The sequence below is a fragment of the Bos taurus genome, chromosome 25, assembly GCF_002263795.3.
Source record: "Bos taurus isolate L1 Dominette 01449 registration number 42190680 breed Hereford chromosome 25, ARS-UCD2.0, whole genome shotgun sequence".
Lineage (NCBI taxonomy): Eukaryota > Metazoa > Chordata > Mammalia > Artiodactyla > Bovidae > Bos > Bos taurus.
This window is the reverse complement of record NC_037352.1, coordinates 24,107,314-24,125,882: the sequence shown is the minus strand read 5'-3', so window position 1 is coordinate 24,125,882 and position 18,569 is coordinate 24,107,314. Positions and strand designations below refer to the sequence as shown.

The window sequence follows — 18,569 nt, the reverse complement described above, 5'->3', positions numbered from 1 at the left end:
TGTGTGCAGAAATTAAAGATTCTGCATGCCGAAACTAAAAAGGGTCCTGAAGATCCTGCATACCACAGCTAAGACCCTGCACAGCCAAATAAATAAATAATATTAAAAAAAAAAAAAACAGGAATGTACAGAATTATTTTTCTCCAACCCACAGATGTAAAGGGGCTAGATCCTATCCTCTACCCTAAGAGAGACTCAAAGACCCCTCTTATTTTCATTTTACCTATCCAGGAACACTTCCTGAAGGAAAGTCTGAGTGCGTTTGACCACCTGTTCTGTTTCGTCTTGGAGGACACACTCTCTCAATTTTGCCAGAGAGGCCTTCCCAAGCAACATGCTTCCACAACCCCAGGGCCTTTGTATATGCTCTCACCAAAGTCTCCCTGAGCTTCATTCCTCTTATTTCTCTACTTACCTCTCACCAATACTTCAGAACTCAGTTCAGTTTTCCCAGCAGAACTCCCTATTTAAGCCAAATTCCCCCATCACATACCATGTATCTTTCTTTCAAGTGTTCATCTTAGGCATAGCTTTACAATTTATGTGGAATTTTGATTTCTTCCCATTTTCCCAATTAAAATGCAAGTTCCATGATGACATGGTAGCCTGTCATTTTGTCCTTCTTTATTTCCCCCAGGTTTAAACACTGGGCCTTGGCACAGAACAAGCACTCAATCAATATGTGGTGAACTCAGGGATAAATGAAGGTTTTGGTGAGAAAACCATGGCACAGAGAGTTTAAGTAACTAGCTTTGTAACCAGAAGAGGCATTCTGCCTCTTTACACAGTTGTATTATGAAACTAGAAAAGAACATAATAAATGGTAATTCACTTGAATAAATAATGCTAGAGATGTCTAATGGAGATAGCCCCCATTGATTGTCACAAACTTGATGCCAAGTGCTTTAGTTTAATAGCCAATCCTTACACAACCTCTGTGGTTGGTCTGTTATTCAAATTTTGTGAATCAAAGGTTCAGGAAGTTAAATAACTTTGGGGGAGGCCTATAAAAATTCTTTTAAAATATAAAATATTTTAGACTTGTTGAGAAACAATGTGACAAAAAGCCATAAGATCAGACAGAATTAACTGGCAGAATGAAGACTCAAATTCAGAACTGCTTGACTCCAAACACCTTAAGTATAACTCTTATGCTCACTTGGTCCCTAAAATTCAAACAATGAGAACTGAGATACATTATAGAGAGTGATTAGGGAAGGATGGTGAGACTGTGAGAGTTCAGAGGGTGAAGAGATGAGTCTTGGCTGGAGAAAACAGGGAAAGCTTGGTAGGAAATTTGATATTTGAGTTGGTCCACCTGTGAAGATGTGGAGTTGGGCAGTGACATAAGAAATAGCAACTAGACTCCAATACTGCCAGTGGTAAAGAACCCGCCTGCCAATGTAGGAGACATTAGAGACACAGGTTCGATCCCTGGGTCGGGAAGATCCTCTGGAGAAGGGCATGGCAGTCCACTCCAATATTCTCGCCTGGAGAATCCCATGGACACAGGAGCCTGGTGGGCTGTAGTCCATAGGGCTGCAAAGAGTCAGACATGACACACACACACACACACATATATATATAAGAGAGAAAGGGAGAGAGCGTTTACAAAACTGGCAACCTGTTTATCACCAGGAATGAGACAGGCTGAGATTCAGCTTTAGATTCTTGGTCAAAAGGAACTTTAGAATTATCTCTATTTTGGTAATCTGTTGCATGGAGAAGATATTCATGTAGAATCTGTGTAATTAAATTTTAATTTTAGAAGCATAGAGATCAGGTTCATTTCAAGAACAAATTTGGAAGCCAGACTTTCTCCTCTGTAGACTGAAACTTATTTTCAGAAGAGTCAGGTCCCTGGATGGAGTCCAGCCTGCCAGGTAACAGTCTACTGACTATGCACAGAGGTGGGCAAGGGGCGTAAGAGCAGGTAAAGGCCGGCTAAAGAAGAAAAAGAGGGCCATTGGCTGCTGCAGGGTCAACGTTCTGGACAAGCCTAACAAAATGCCTGCTGGTGATGCTGCCCCATTGTGGAAAGTCTCATTAATTCTAACACCGCCCACAAACTTCCTTTTGAAAGACTTTTTCTCATTATTATTTTTTTCCAGTTTTATTTAGATATAACTGGCTTGTAGCTCTGTGTAAGTTGTGTAGCATAGACTTGACTTACATATATTTTGTTGAAGAATTTTTTATATGGACCTCTTCCCTAGTATCTCAGACAGTAAAGAATGTGCCTGCAAGGCAGATCCCTAGGTTGGGAAGATCTCCTGGAGAAGGGAATGGCAACCCACTCCAGTATTCTTATCTGGAGAATTCCATGAACAGAGGAGCCTGGTGGGCTACAGTCTATGGGGTTGCAAAGAATCAGGCACTAATGAGTGGCTAACACACACACAGGTTTGGTTTACAGGTTACCCAGGCTTCTTGGTAGATGATTGGAACAGGATTAACACTAGACTTCCTCATCTATAAATCTATGGTAAATGGCCTGCAACATGGCTCATAATTTCCTGAACCAAGCAGACATTAATTTTAGGAGCTTAAAATGCAAGATAGAGAGAGAGTGCAGTTTATAGAAGTCACCCTCTGAAGCAACAGCACAAGCAAAGAGGATAGAAAGGAAAAGTCATGACCCTGGTTCGATTCCTGGGCTGGAAAGATTTCTTGGAGAAAGGACAGACTACCCACTCCAGTATTCTAGGGCTTCCCTGGTGGCTCAGATGATAAAGAATCTGCCTGCAGTACGGGAGACCTGGGTTCGATCCCTGGGCCATGGCAACCCACTCCAGTATTCTTGCTTGGAGAATCCCCATGGACCGAGGAGCTACCATCTACGGGGTCACAAAGACTTGGACATGACTGACTGACTAAGCACAGCACACACATGAATAAGGAGACATCCCAGGTCACCAGACACTATGGGAAAATAGATGGGGCAAAAATAGAAACAGTGACAGACTTTATTTTCTTGGGCTCCAAAATCACTGTGGACAGTGACAGCAGCCATGAAATTAAAAGACACTTGCTCCTTGGAAGAAAAGCTATGACAAACCTAGACAGTGTATTAAGAAGCAGAGACATCACTTTGCTGACAAAGGTTTGCATAGTCAAACCATAGTCTATGGTTTTTCCAGTAGTCATGTACAGATTTTGGACCATGAAGAAGACCGAGCACCAAAGAACTGGTGCTTTCAAAATGTGGTGCTGGAGAAGACTCTTGAGATTCCCTTGGACAGGAAGGAGATCAAACCAGTAAATCCTAAAGGAAATCAGACCTAAATATTCATTGGAAGGACTGATGCTGAAGCTGAAGCTCCTGTATTTTGGCCACCTGATGCGAAGAGCCAACTCATTAGAAAATACCCTAATGCTGGGAGAGATTGAGGACAGGAGGAGAAGGGGGCAACAAAGGATGAAATGGTTGGATGGCACCATTGACTCAATGGACACGAGTTTGAGCAAACTATGGGAGATACTGAAAGACAGGGAAGCCTGGAGTGCTGCAGTCCACGGGGTCCCAAAGAGCTGGACAGGACTGAGCCACTGAACAACAATATAGAAATGGAAGAAGAAAGTCAGGAAAGCTGGAGACACAATGCTCTGTTACCAAAATGGTGGAACTGTGAGTAGAGAGCAGTGGAGGATGGTGTTCAGATCTGTGCTCACAAGGACAAAGCTTCTGTTGCTGAGAGACTAGACAGTCTGGATGTTACAGAGATGCTGTATCCTGAAAACTTCCAGGGGGTGCTCAGTCATTCTGGGGTTCCCAGTTTCTCCTACATTTTACAGAGAAGAGAGAATTGCTAAATGTGTGGCTTTGAAACCAAATTATCAGAGCTTCCAATTGTGACTCTACTAATATATCAGTTAAATTGTGTAGGTCATGGATCAGAAATTTTTAAATGCCACACGTTTTTGAGGCTCAAAGCAATACAGTTTTATTTCTTGCTTCTTTTATATATTCATTAAGCATCATTGGGAGCCTCCATGCCTGGTGGCACAGTGGTAAAGAATTCACCTGCAATGCAGGAGATGCAGTTTCAATCCCTGCATCAGGAAGATTCCCTAGAGAAGGGAATGACTACCCACTCCATTATTCTTGCCTGGGAAATCCCATGGACAGTGGAATCTGGGATTGCAAAGGGTTGTACATGACTTGGCGACTAACAACAACATGCTGTGTCATATATGTCGTGTTCACCGGGCTGATGAAACTGCCACCATCTGAAGTCTTTGCTGATGGGAAAGGTGAAGACCGATTTCCACAGGGCAGGGAAGTCCCATGATTCCTTGTATCTACAAAAGCAGAAATCCAAGCATATTTGGATGAACCCCACAGATGAATACCATAACTGCCATTAGCAGTGTGACCTTGAGCAAATTTCTTAACTTTTCTCTACCTCACTTTTCTCATCCTCAAAATGGAGGTAATTATAATACCTAGCAAACCTTTCTGAAAAAGAAATGGAAGCCTGTAGAAGTGCTTAGCCCCCCAAAATAACTCACAATACATTTTCAGTAAGTATTGTCTTTATTGTAGTTTGAAAAAACTGAAAGTGTTAGTCACTCAGTCATGCCCAACTCTTATCGATCCCATGAACTGTAGTCTGCCAGGCTCCTCTGTTCATGAGATTTTCTGGGCAAGAATACTGGAGTAGGTTGCCATTCTCTTCTCTAGGGGATCTTCCCAATTCAGGTACTGAACTGAGGTATCCTGCAATGCAGGCAAATTCTTTACCATCTGAGCTATTATCCAGAATTATCATAGTTTGGATTTAACCAATTCCTATCAGTTAAGAGCCTTGGAGTTCAGCTTTTCTCCAAGCTTAAACCAATACAAAGATACATCTCTCCTTATGATTTGTGTAGGCTAAGTTCTCTGATTAGCCATTCATTGTCAGGATGTCGAAAAGTTATGTCTAGAAATCTATGGCTTTATAAAGAGTTTGAGTGAATTCAGAAATGCAGCCAAATTTTTTTGATGGGTCATTCTTTGAGCCAAGGAAAGAGAAGCCTGTGATTTGGAGAGTTAAAAATTGGACAGAAGGAAAGCCCAGCTGGGAGGAATGGGTCTAAGAGGTAATCTCCAAAGCTTTCTCAGGGCCAGGGACAGCGACCGGGAAGCTCAAAAATGTGGAAACAGAAGGAAGAGCAGGAGGCAGACGAGCAGATGGGAGTTATTTTTAAAAAGAAGCAGCAAAAAAGTCGTGGGAGGAGAATTCTATAGACAAGGGAGCCCTGGAACCACAGGTTGGAAAATGGTTCGGAAGTCCTATGGAGAAAAATGTTTGTCTGGATTGTGAAGCTGGACCAGTATCCTGGGAAGAGAGAAATTCTTTGAGATAATAGGGAAATGCATATCAGAAGTATCTCCCACTTATCTCCCACTTTCTATGCCCCAGTGATCTTCGCCTGGTGGCTCAGATGGTAAAGAATCCACCTGCAGTGCAGGAGACTTGGGTTCAGTCCCTGGGTTGGGAAGATCTCCTGGAGAAGAGAATGGCTGCAGACTCCAATATTCTTGCCTGGAGAATTCCACAGACAGAGGAGCTTGGTGAGCTACATAGTCCAGGAGGTCACAAACAGTCGGACACGACTAAGCAACTAACACTTTCACTTTGACTTTCCATGCCCTGAGCTTCAAAAATAAGAACATCATTGTTTAAATCAGGAACAACATTCAAGGGACAGAAAACTAACCTCAAGCAACTTTATTGGTTCACACAGTTGCAAAGTCCAAGGTGGGCAAGAACTTCGGGCAGAAGTGCATATGAATGCTAAAACAGCATCAGCAGTGGTAGTGATTGCTCTCGGTTTTGTTTTCTCAGTGTTGTTTGCATTCTCAGGCAAGTTCTTCCTTCGCAGTGCCTGAGAGCAGGCTAAACCCCTGGCTTGCTTCTTTTCTTCCCATCATTCTTATTATAAGAGCATACCTCTCTCCCAGCCACTTTAGCGAGCATTCTGGGATATTCTGTGATCACTGTTGTCAAGAGGGATGCAGTTTTCTGATTGACCAGGCTTGGGTCACATAACCACAGATGGAGTTCCCGGGCCACAGATAGAATCAGCTCTACTGAATTACATGCACTGAATGGAAAAATAAAAAAGAGTAACTCTGTAAGGAAAAATTATAGTGTTAAAAATGCAGGCAAAACTGGGGGGACAGCCAAACAAGATAAATGAACAATTTTTGTACATCTTAGGGACAACTGCAGTTTCAGCAGCAGCAGCACCACCACCACCCCACCGCTTAGGAGAACACCACTCTCAGCAGTATGGAGGACATCTGTCAGGTAAGCACATCTCCAACCTGGCAGGAATTTCAAGACCCATGATGCCTTAGAGCCATAATCTCCCTCAGGCCTACCAATGGGCAATGGACATTGGTTTCCCTGCCTCAGAGAAGCTCAAATCTTTCTTTGAATCCCAGAAAATTAGCTGAAAGCATAAGAGCATGTTTATTGGTTGCTTATTCCGTATCCCCAGACCTATGCGTCTTTCCTTAAGACATTGGCTTATGGTTCGCTATATGTTAGACACATAAGCTAGAATCAATACACCAAATCCACCTGATACTTGGAGTGAAACTGAGAGGCAAACCCTGATCTTATTTGGGGATGTACTTGGACCCACGGACTTCCCTGTTAGCCCAGTGGTTAAGAATCAACCATCCAATGCAGGGAACACGGGTTTGATCCCTGGTCTGGGAAGATTCCACCTGCCGCAGGGCAATAACGCCCGCACACCACAACTACTGAAGCCTCTGTACCCCAGAGCTAGTGCTCTGCAACAAGAGAAGCCACCACAGTGAGAGCCCGTGTCCTGCAACTAGAGAAAGCCTGTGCACAGCAACAAAGACACAGCATGGCCACAAATAAGTAAAATTTTAAAAGAATATTTTCCAAAAGTCCCTCAGATAATGGCAATTTTCCATTTCTGGTTGGATCCATCACAGCACAATTTGAGTTATGCAGAATCTGGAGTAAAATCATAAGCATCTTCTTTGGGAACTTCCTTCTCAACTGGACACCCTATACTAGATCAAGGCTCATTTTAGATATCACCTGCTTTCTGACTGAACTGAACTGCTTTCTGAGCCATGGCCAGCTCCTCTCAAAACAGTTAGTTATTTCCTTTTTCCCTTGCTCCCATAATGCATATAGGTCATATCCAAAGAGCATAGAGTTCCTTTAGGTCAATCTTACTCATTCTGGTATCATCAGTTCTTGGGTGGTGTTAGTAGCTCAGTTATGTCCAACTCTTTGTAACCCTATGAACTGCAGCCTATCAGGCTCCATGGGATTTCCCAGGCAAGAGTACTGGAGTGGGTTTCCATTTCCTCCTCCAGGCGATCTTCCCAATCCAGGGATCGAAACTGGGTCTCCTGTATTGCAAGCAGATTCTTTACCACTGAGCCACCAAGGATCTTGGTGGTAGATAGGTACTTAAATAAAAATGTGTGATGGATGAATGGAGGATTTGCTTATGCAGATTGAGGGGGAAGAAACATTAAGCATGTATAAAATCCCAATCATTAATTATATATATAAAAAAAAAGTCAGCCAGCAAGGGCAAGCAGCTCACATAAAAACACACAGAAAATTCATAGCTATGTGAGAACTATGTGAGGTGTCCTAATTCTCAAGTCAGAGCTGTCACAGAATATTACAGCTCTCTCCCACAGGGAGCACTCAGTCTTAGCATATAATATACATTATTTCATTCATGCTTCCTGGTAAGCCTGGCTATTCCTTATTTTAATGATAAGGAAGCAGAGGGTCAGAAAAATGATTGCTAATGTGTTTTCTAACTTGGTGAAAGCTTTAGGAACTGACTATCCAACTCTGTCTCTGAGATTTTTCCTGATTGGTAGAGAAACTGAAAAGTATCTGGAACCCAGCCTACCTAGCAGAACATGCATTGAAAGGAAACCTATGTCAAGATCCTAACCTGGAGTAGAAATGCTTTAAGTATTAATACAAACCTGTGTCACGATGCCCATAGCATGGAAGCCTACTTCTGGATGCCAAAGAGAGAAAGAAGACTTTGGAGGTTCCCACAACTGATTCTGCTCTGGTGGCAGAACAAGACCTTGACACAGGGCTTCCTACAACTCCCAACCTAGTCCTATTTGTGAGAGGAAAGAGATAAGGGAACATACACCAAAAAAAAAAAAAAAAAGGTTTATGTTGAAATTTTTCATGAAAAGTCTTTATTTTCTTCCCTAGAAATCCAGTAACTAAGGAAGGATATATTTATTCTTAATCATAATAATAACATCTTATATGTTACCTGCCATATGTACATTATATATAGTCTCAACTGATCCTCGGGACAACTTCACAAGGAAGTATTATAATTATCCCCACTGAGGAAAAATATAATCATACCATGTTAAGCAACTTGTTTAAGGTCACCCACTTAGAAACTGGTGGAGCACAGAATAGAACTCAGAAAGTCTGACTGCAGATTCCACATACTTAGTCATTGAACAAAAATGTATCATGAAAAGATCAGAAATATTTGAGCTCACATCCTGTTCTGAGTTCTCTGTAACTGTATAACTCTGCGCAAGCCTTGGTTTCCTCATCTGTAAAATGGATCTAAAAATGCCCCACTAATGAAGTTTTATGATAATCAACATTGTGTCCATAGATATGGAAAAGGTAATTTTTCAGAGGTAGTATAGAAAGCTTTTGAGTGAAGACATGGTTTGATATCTAGTCTCCTTCATACACTAACTCTCTGTTAATAGACAAATTAAGTTCTGTGAAACTCAGACTTGAAATCAGATGTGAAAAATTTTTGTCTGTTAAGCAGGAATAATAATTGCTATTCATTAAGTGTGGTTATGATCAGTGAATCAAAAACCACGTGAAAACGTCCAGCATAGTGACTTGTATACAGTCAGCTCTCGGGGATGTTAATTTTCATTCTTCCCATCTTGCCAATTGGCTGCCTGTCACGTCTTTAATCATTCAGCCTCAGTCTATGGGGAGGGCCAGATCCAAGATCCAAGCTGCCAGATGCAGACTGGAAGCACCAAACCCAAATGAGAGAAAGTCTTTGGGGAATAAGAACATTCTGGGAGTGGGAATGAACTCTGAGAGTTAATGAAGGATTTCAGATTCTGAAGGGCACAAAATGATACTTCATTCAGTTCAGTTCAGTTCAGTTCAGTCACTCAGTCGTGTCCAACTCTTTGCAACCCCATGAATCGCAGCACGTCAGGCCTCCCTGTCCATCACCATCTCCTGGAGTTCACTCAAACTCATGTCCATCGAGTCAGTGATGCCATCCAGCCATCTCATCCTCTGTCATCCCCTTCTCCTCCTGCCCCCAATCCCTCTCAACATCATAGTCTTTTCCAATGAGTCAACTCTTCGCATGAGGTGGCCAAAGTACTGGAGTTTCAGCTTTAGCATCATTCCTTCCAAAGAACACCCAGGGCTGATCTCCTTTAGATACTATGTAAGTCAGGAGCTGCTTAAGGCAAGGTAAATTTGAGTTATAGATATCTAAAGACAATTTATATACCTTTTGTTGTTCATGTTGTTGTTCAATGTGTAGGGAATTTCAGGGAATACCCACAACACACAAAACTTCTAGAACTAATGAGCAAGTTTGGCAAGGTCACAGAATGCAAAACTAATATACAAAAATCTACTGCAATTCCTTTATATCAACAAAAGACAATCTCAATGAAATTAAGAAAGCAATTCCATTCAAAATAGTATAAAAAAATAAAGTATTTGTGAGTAAATTTAACAAAATAAATGCAAGTCTTACACACTGAAAACCACAAAACATCATTGAAAGAAATTAAAGATGATTTAAATAGTGAAGTATACCATGTTCATGGATCAAAAGACTCAATAATTGTTAAGATCTCAATTCTCCCCAGATTTACCTATAGACTTTGTTCCAGTTATTTAAACTCACCAGGACTCAGTTTTTCTTTGGCAAAATATAAATTAAGATTGTACTTTATATGGTGATAGTACTTTATATTAAGAGTTAACCACAGAATATATCCATCAAAAGCACTGCTCAGTTAAACCATAAAGCCTGCTATACAACGTTGTTGTTCAGCCTTTAAGTCATGTCTGACTCTTTGTGATCCATGGATGGTAGCCTGCCAGGCTCCTCTGTCTGGATAGGGAGCCATTTCCTCCTCTAGGGGATCTTCCTGGACCAGGGATCAAACCTGTGTCTTAGGCACTGGCAGGTGGATTCTTTACCACTGAGCCACCTGGGAAGCTGTGATGTACAACAAGTATTTAATAAACTTCTGTTGGAAGAAAAAATACAGGAGTTGTCCAATGTGGCATATTTTTCTCAAATTTAATTAATTTAGTAGTGATTCCTACCAGTTTCCAATCCAGCCAGCATGACCCAAGTAAGAAATGCAAGCCATGATTGAAGAGGATGAATTGTTATCTAAGACAGAGCAATTGCATATGCATATATAATAATATTCACATATGTATGTATACATAGCATGCATTAATATAAGAATATGTAAATATTGTATATATATGAATATATATGAACTATGTCAATATAAATATAACATACATACTGATTGGTTGGGGAAGTAGTACAGACACCCATATTAGGAATTAGTCCAGTTTTTTTGTATGAACACTGAGTAAATGTTAGGACTTTTCACTAAGAATATGGAGCCCCAGAGAGAACGAGTTTGGATGGTTATCAGCAAATTCACCTGTCAAGACCTGGAGATGAAGGAACATGTGAAGGTATCAAGGAGCTACATGATCCAGATCTGTCTTCACACTTCCTAATATCTCATTTGGCACTGGGCTGTTTTAGTTTCCCAGAGCCAGAGTCCTTTCCTGCTCCATTTCTACCAGCTACTGTGCTTTCTCATGCTCATACAAACCACCATCTCTAAACTTTACCCATCGCTTCTGTCAGCCCATCCCTCAAACGTTTTGGAGAATTCAGCTTTGACTCCAGACCCCTGGCATGGAGCTCTGTGTTCTTGGCCCCATGCACATTCTTCTCAAATACTATTTATCTGTTTAGGAGCTTCTGTTTACAAAGAGGTTAATGATGGTAGATGGGAGGCTGTATAAAATATGGGCCGATTTTCAAACACGAAGGTGATAAATGAACAGATTTCCCCTCAGATTGCTGAGCAAACATCAGCAGAGTAAACTAATGTAAAGATATAATCGTGATTAATCTCTTGATTAAAATAATTAATCTTGGTTAATTCTGCATTTAATCATCTCTTTTTATCAATGTCTAACATGCAGCTTTATAGAAATATTCATTTAGACTAATGGATATTTCATTCCTCCAATTAGTCTGTTTATTCTGAGCTTCTAAATGCCTTGAATTCTAGCTCTTTCATTTGCAGCAAACTTTGGTTATATTATCATAGCTCTAGGCTCATAGTTCTTTTTATACCCAAGAAGTCCCTACAATGTTTAGTTAAGGACAAAAAGAGGAGTACCTGGGTGGATATTAAGGAGATCTAAGGGCTTTAGGGCCTGAAGGAGGCTGGAGATGATCCTTATCAAACATTTGCTTTAGGATCTGGAGTTTTACTTTGTGGCCACTAATTGCTTGTATTGTAATGATAATATCATGCACTTGGTAGGAATTTACAATTCATTCTTTCACATCTAATATCTGACTTAATTTCTGCTAATAGGAGAACTTGCTGGGAAAGTTCTCATTTTAGTAATGAGAAAACAGAAGTCTAGAGTGATGTGGCTTCCTCAAGTTCATCAGTTCAGTTCAGTTCATTCGCTCAGTTGTGTCCAACTCTTTGCGACCCCATGAACCACAGCACGCCAGGCCTCCCTGTCCATCACCAACTCCCGGAGTTCACTCAAACTCATGTCCATAGTGTCGGTGATACCATCCAACCATCTCATCCTCTGTCGTCCCCTTCTCCTCTTGACCTCAATCTTTCCCAGCATCAGGGTCTTTTCAAATGAGTCAGCTCTTCACATCAGGTGGCCAAAGTTCTGGAGTTTCAGCTTCAACATCAGTCCTTCCAATGAACACCCAGGATTGATCTCCTTTAGGATGGACTGGTTGGATCTCCTTGCAGTCCAAGGGACTCTCAAGAGTCTTCTCCAACACCACAGTTCAAAAGCATCAACTCTTGGGTGCTCAGCTTTCTTTATAGTCCAACTCTCACATCCATACATGACCACTGGAAAAACCATAGCCTTGACTAGACAGACTTTTGTTGGCAAAGTAATGTCTCTGCTCTTTAACAGAAGTCACAAAAAAAGGTAACATTGGATTCTGGCTTCTCAGACTATCAGCACTCTTTCTTAGTCTTTGTACAGTTGTGCAAAAACCAGAAGTGGCTGAGACTGTCAAAGGCTGTAAATCCTTATATGAACTCTAAAGGGAGCAGACTGCATGAGGCTGAATCAGTATTTCTCCCAGCTGTGTGAAGCAGCAAGTCATTCATGGCTCTGACTTTTCACACATGCATTCAGTGAATATTTATTGAATATGTATCTACTTTACAACAAGCATTGACCTAAGGATAAGGGATATATTGTGGTTGTTGTTTAGTCACTAAGTTGTGTCCATCTCTTTGTGACCCCATGGAGTGTATCCCGCCAGGCTCTTCTGTCCATGGAATTTACTAGTGAAGAATAATGGAGTGGGTAGCCATTTCCTTCTTCAGGGGATCTTTCTGACCCAGGGATCAAACCCAAGTCTCCTGCATTGCAGGCAGATTGCTTACCATCGAGTCAGCAGGGAAGCCCCAAGGGGTATACTTTTGTTCAGTCACCAAGTTGTGTCCAAACTCTTTGTGATCCCATGGACTGCAGCACGCCAGGCTTCCCTGTCCTTCTCTTTTCTGGAGTTTGCCCAAGTTCATGTCCACTAAATCAGTGATGCCATCCAACCATCTCATCCTCTGTCACCCTCTTCTCCTTCTACCTTCAATCTTTCCCAGCATTCAGGGTCTTTTCCAATGAGTCAGCTCTTTGCATCAGGGGGCCAAAGGATTGGAGCTTCAGCTTCAGGATCAGTCCTTCCAATGAATATTTAGAGTTGATTTCCTTTAGGATTGACTGATTTGATCTTCTTGCTGTCCAGGACAGTCTCAAGAGTTTTCTCCAGTACCACAGTTCAAAAGCATCAATTCTTTGGCATTCAGGCTTCTTTATGGTCCAGGGATACAGTAAGGAACAATGAAAAAGCTTAAAACTGTAATTTCCAATCCTAGTGAAGCCACATAGTTCAAGTTTCACACCTGAATCACTAAATCACAGCTTGTTCAACACAGCACTACAGAAATATATGACAAGACAGGGGTTCAAGGAAAAGAAGTGAAGAGGGGAGGGAACTGTTGGCTTGGGGACAGAAATGAGGGAGATGAAGTTTCCACATCTTAGTCATTCACTGTAACATTTCCCATCCACCCTATTTAATTTCATCATATCTCTTTTATTTTCATTAGATTCAGTTCAGTTCAGTTCACTCAGTCGTGTCCGACTTTTTGTGACCCCATGAATCACAGCATCCCAGGCCTCCCTGTCCAACACCAACTCCTGGAGTTCACTCAGACTCACGTCCATCAAGTCAGTGATGCCATCCAGCCATCTCATCCTCTGTCGTCCCCTTCTCCTCCTGCCACCAATCCCTCCCAGCATCAGAGTCTTTTCCAATGAGTCAAGTCTTTGCATGAGGTGGCCAAAGTACTGGAGTTTCAGCTTTAGCATCATTCCTTCCAAAAAAATTCCAGGGCTGATCTCCTTGAGAATGGACTGGTTGAATCTCCTTGCAGTCCAAGGTACTCTCAAGAGTCTTCTCCAACACCACACTTCAAAAGCATCAATTCTTTGGCACTCAGCTTTCTTCACAGGCCAACTCTCACATTCATACATGACCACTGGAAAAACCGTAGCCTTGACTAGATGGACCTTTGTTGGCAAAGTAATGTTTCTGCTTTTGAACATGCTATCTAGGTTGGTCATAACTTTTCTTCCAAGGAGTAAGTGTCTTTTAACTTCATGGCAGCAATCACCATCTGCAGTGATTTTGGAGCCCCAAGAAATAAAGTCTGACACTGTTTCCACTGTTTCCCCATCTATTTCCCATGAAGTGATGGGACCGGATGCCCTGATCTTCGTTTTCTGAATGTTGAGCTTTAAGCCAACTTTTTCACTCTCCACTTTCACTTTCATCAAGAGGCTTTTGAGTTCCTCTTCACTTTCTGCCGTAAGGGTGGTGTCATCTGCATATCTGAGGTTATTGAGATTTCTCCCAGCAATCTTGATTCCAGCTTGTTTCTTCCAGTCCAGCATTTCTCATGATGTACTCTGCATATAAGTTAAATACACAGGGTGACAATATACAGCCTTGATGAACTCCTTTTCCTATTTGGAACCAGTTTGTTGTTCCATGTCCAGTTCTAACTGTTGCTTCCTGACCTGCATACAAATTTCTCAAGAGGCAGATCAGGTGGTCTGGTATTCCCATCTCTTTCAGAATTTTCCACAGTTTATTGTGATCCACACAGTCAAAGGCTTTGGCATAGTCAACAAAGCAGAAATAGATGTTTTTTCTGGAACTCTCTTGCTTTTTCGATGATCCAGCAGATGTTGGCAATTTGATCTCTGGTTTCTCTGCCTTTTCTAAAACTGGCTTGAACATCTGGAAGTTCGTGGTTCATGTATTGCTGAAGCCTGGTAGATTACCTGTGCCATATGAATTTCTGTGATTTATTCTTTGATCTCCTTCCTCTTCTTCTCCTTCTTCTCTTTCTCCTCCCCCCTCCTCCTCCACCTCTTCTTCCTCTCCCTCCTCTTTCTTCTCTTCTCCTTCTCCCTTTTTTTTGGTCTCTCTACTAGAAGATAAGCCTCAGGAGACATCAACCAAGCACCTTGTTTCTTGCTTTGTGTTCAATACATGAAACCGACTGACTCACAGAGAACTCTGGTAAATCCTTGCTGAATGAAGAAAGGGGAGAATATAGTGCCTGTGTGACCTTAGATAACACTGAGCACTGATCATATACCATGCTCTAGACATTTATTATTACATTACATACTCATCATATCCTTAGTTATTATTGTACTTACTTTACAGATGAGAAAACTGAGGCATAGCAAAGTAATTACCTAGCTTTTGAACTGTGGTGTTGGAAAAGACTCTGGAGAGTCCCTTGGACTGCAAGGAGATCAAATCAGTCAATCCTAAAGGAAATCAATCCTGAATATTCATTGGAAGGACTGCTGCTGAAGCTGAAGCTCCAACATTTTGGCCACCTGATGCAAATAGCTGACTCATTAGAAAGGATCCTGATGCTGGGAAAGATTGAAGGCAGGAGGAAAAGGGGATGACAGAGGATGAGATGGTTGGATGGTATTGCTGACTCAATGGACATGAGTTTGAGCAACCTCTGCGAGATGGTGAAGGACAGGGAAGCCTGGCATGCTGCAGTCCATGGGGCTGCAAAGAGTTGGACATGACTAAGTGGTTAAACAACAAAAGCTTGCTCATAGTCATAGAACTGTCAGGTAGTCTGACCCCAGGGCCTGCCTTCTTGAGTACTGTGCCCTAAAGCCACTGTGTAGTAGCTATGAGACACCCTGGAGGGAATTACTGACCCAATAGGACATCTCACAGTGTCCCTAGGAGCTAGACCTTAGGAGATCCTCTTGCCGAGAGCTTCTCCATCCTGGTGTGTAACTGTCATTTGGGGAAAGATGTTGCAAGCACCATGGATTCCAATGTAATTACTCTTTCTATAAATTATAACAGATTCAAATCTATAACTATATGGTAAGTACCTTTCTCCTTATTTTTATTTTGATTTTTTTAGTGAGAACTGAAAGCCATTGTGCAGCTAAAAAGTCAAGTCTCCACTCTCATTCTGTGGTGGCTCATACTCAGCAGATAGGGCTGTCCTAAAAATAACCCTATTTCCTTGAAAAAACCTTCAGTGGGGGAGAGATGTCACCAAAGTATAGGTCCACCCTTTGGGCTGGGTCATTGGGCATATATCTTTTATTATGAAGAAGAAGAAGAAAAAAAATGGCTCTGATTTAGTCTGCACACCACTCTCATTTTGCTTATAAGGCATCTGAGACTCTGAGAGGGAATGTGGCTTATTCCAGGTCACACAGTTTTACTGTGACTGTAAGGCTTGCCATCAACATTGCCATTCATCCAGTTCCGAACTGTACATGCATGCTAAGTCACTTCAGTCATGTCTGACTCTTTGTGACCCTATGGACTGTAGCCTGCCAGGCTCCTCTGTCCATGGGATTCTCCCAGGAAAGAATACTGAAGTGGATGTCCATGCCCTCCTCCAGGGGATCTTCCCTACTCAGGAATTGAACCTGGGTCTCTTATGTCTCCTGCATTGGCACTTGGGTTCTCTACCACTAGCGCCACCTGAGAAGCTCTTAGAACTGTACTTGACACCTATTTTCAGGCCAAATCAGTGATGCTCTTTCCATCATCCCACTTGAACTCCACTTTGGATCAAAACCGTTCTAAATTCTCCTCCACCTTCCCACAAATTTTCCTTGCTCCGATCCCTTCTTGGGCTCTAGATATTGTGGGTCTTGATCTTTACCTCTACTGTTACACAAGATATAAAATTTATAATGCAATTATAAAACAGATTTCAAAAAAACTTCAGAAACACCCACCAACCTATCACCTTAACCCATCTTATTTCCACACTGTAACTTCTAGTGCAGTTTCCCTTAAAAAATACCCAGATGTGGTCTTCTAGCCCCAAATAACTGTCATTTGTTGCTCTTACCACCTGAGGTAGTACTGCCAGGTAAGGCATTCATGAATGCAGAGATAAAATTATAAATTCTGGGATGGGCTGTGAGAAATCACTTAATTTGACCCCTGCCTTCTGCAGATAAGGAAAGAGAGGCCAAGAGAGACAGTGGCCCAAGTCACACTGCTGGCTAGTAGCATAATAGGGATTTAGACCCACTCTGCTTTTCCAGCTCTCATTTTCTTTCCACTGTGTACATCCACTCTCAAGAAGATACCTGTTCTGAACACCAAAACCATCCCAAGTCCTTGGGGCAATCAAGCTTCAAAAAGCCCAACCCTACTGGTTAGCCCAAACCAGTCAATCTTAAAGGAAGTCAACCCTGAATACTCACTGGAAGGACTTATGCTGATGCTGAATCTCCAACACTTTGGCCATCTGATGCGAAGAGTTGACTCATTGGAAAAGACCCTGATGCTGGGAAAGACTGAAGGCAAAAGAAAGGGGTGGCAGAGGATGTGATGGTTAGATAGTAACACTGGCTCAGTGGACATGAATCTGAGAAAACTCAGAGAGAGAGTGAAGGATGGGGGAGCCTGGTGTGCTGCAGTCCATGGGGTCACAAAGAGTCAGAAAGAGAGACAGTCACACTATGACTTCACAACTGAACAGCGACGATTGGCTAGGACCCTCTTCTATACTCAAAGGCTTAAAAGTCAGCCAGAGTCACACTCTCTGAACAGCTGCCTTTTATAGGGTGTCTACCACGTGTCAATCATAGCAGAGAACACAGCAGAAACCCCTGCAGTAGCCCTGTGGGCTACATGCTATTATCCGTGATCTGCAGGTGGTGAAACTGAGACATAGCAAGGTAAGGTGACTCATCAGTCACATGGCTGGTAGGTGGTGGGGCACTTGTGAAGTGGTCTAGTCCACCACCCAGGTATACTCTTTCCATGGTGTTAGTTTCTCTATCTTAGAAAACAAAAATTTCATCAGCCAGAAAGTAGGATGCTTTCTGCTTCGTGGTATCTGAGAGTAAACTTGACTTTCCTCATGAACTCTAAACTAGAACAGAGATTTGATAAAAATGAGACAGGGCAGAGATAAAGTTACTTGCAGAACTTTCATTTGTCTTTCCATTCAACAAATATTTGAAGGATGCTTACTAAGAGCTAGTCCTGTGCTGAGACATAATACTGGACAAGGAATGTGACCCAGGGACAGAGCTCTAGCTCTACATTCATCAGCTGAGGTTTCCTTAGGATGTCTTCTCTTCTCTCTTTCAACTCTGTAATTTCCCTCTCTTGAGTGGTCAGGACAAATATGATGGACCTAGAACTTCCTTCTGATTGATGGGAGCTATCCTCTCTCTCTGAAAGGCAACTCAAACAGTTCAAATCAAGTCTTCACGGAGAGAGATTCTTTCTCTATCTTCACACTACCTGTGGTTACTATTGTGGGCTGAGATAAACTGTGGGCCTCCCTCAAGAAATGGGCCTGTGTAGCTGCCTAAGCATATTTAATGCTTGTAGGTTTAGGCTTTTTCTAAGCCAGTTTGCAGGCTTCCCTGGTGGCTCAGTGGTAAATAATCCACCTTCCAGTGCAGGAGACGCAGGTTTGATCCTTGGATCAGGAAGATCCCCTGGAGAAGGAAATCCCATGGACAGTGGAGCCTGGTGGGTTACAGTCCATGGGGTCGCAAAAGAGTTGGACACAACTGAGCGACTGAACAACAACAAGCTGGGCTGCTGGACTCTTAGAGCTACTTGTAATATCCAGTTCACTGGAAGTCTGTAGTGTCCTTTGGAGC

General features: G+C 42.2%; 2 long non-coding RNA genes across 3 annotated transcripts in view; one reads left to right on the top strand and one right to left on the bottom strand.

Moving 5' to 3' along the window:
• Positions 1-5,702: 5,702 nt before the first annotated feature.
• Positions 5,703-17,369, bottom strand: LOC132343855 (uncharacterized). Its single transcript, XR_009492856.1, has 3 exons — positions 17,151-17,369; positions 7,991-8,133; positions 5,703-6,093 (listed from the first exon to the last, which is right to left on the bottom strand). It is a non-coding gene; the product is annotated as an uncharacterized lncRNA (long non-coding RNA).
• The window catches only part of LOC132343856 (uncharacterized), a 50,471-nt gene continuing 49,248 nt past the window's right edge, over positions 17,347-18,569 (top strand). For both annotated transcript variants that reach the window (XR_009492857.1, XR_009492858.1), the window contains exon 1: positions 17,347-17,627. This is a non-coding gene — a long non-coding RNA (uncharacterized lncRNA). The remainder of the gene's footprint in view (positions 17,628-18,569) is intronic.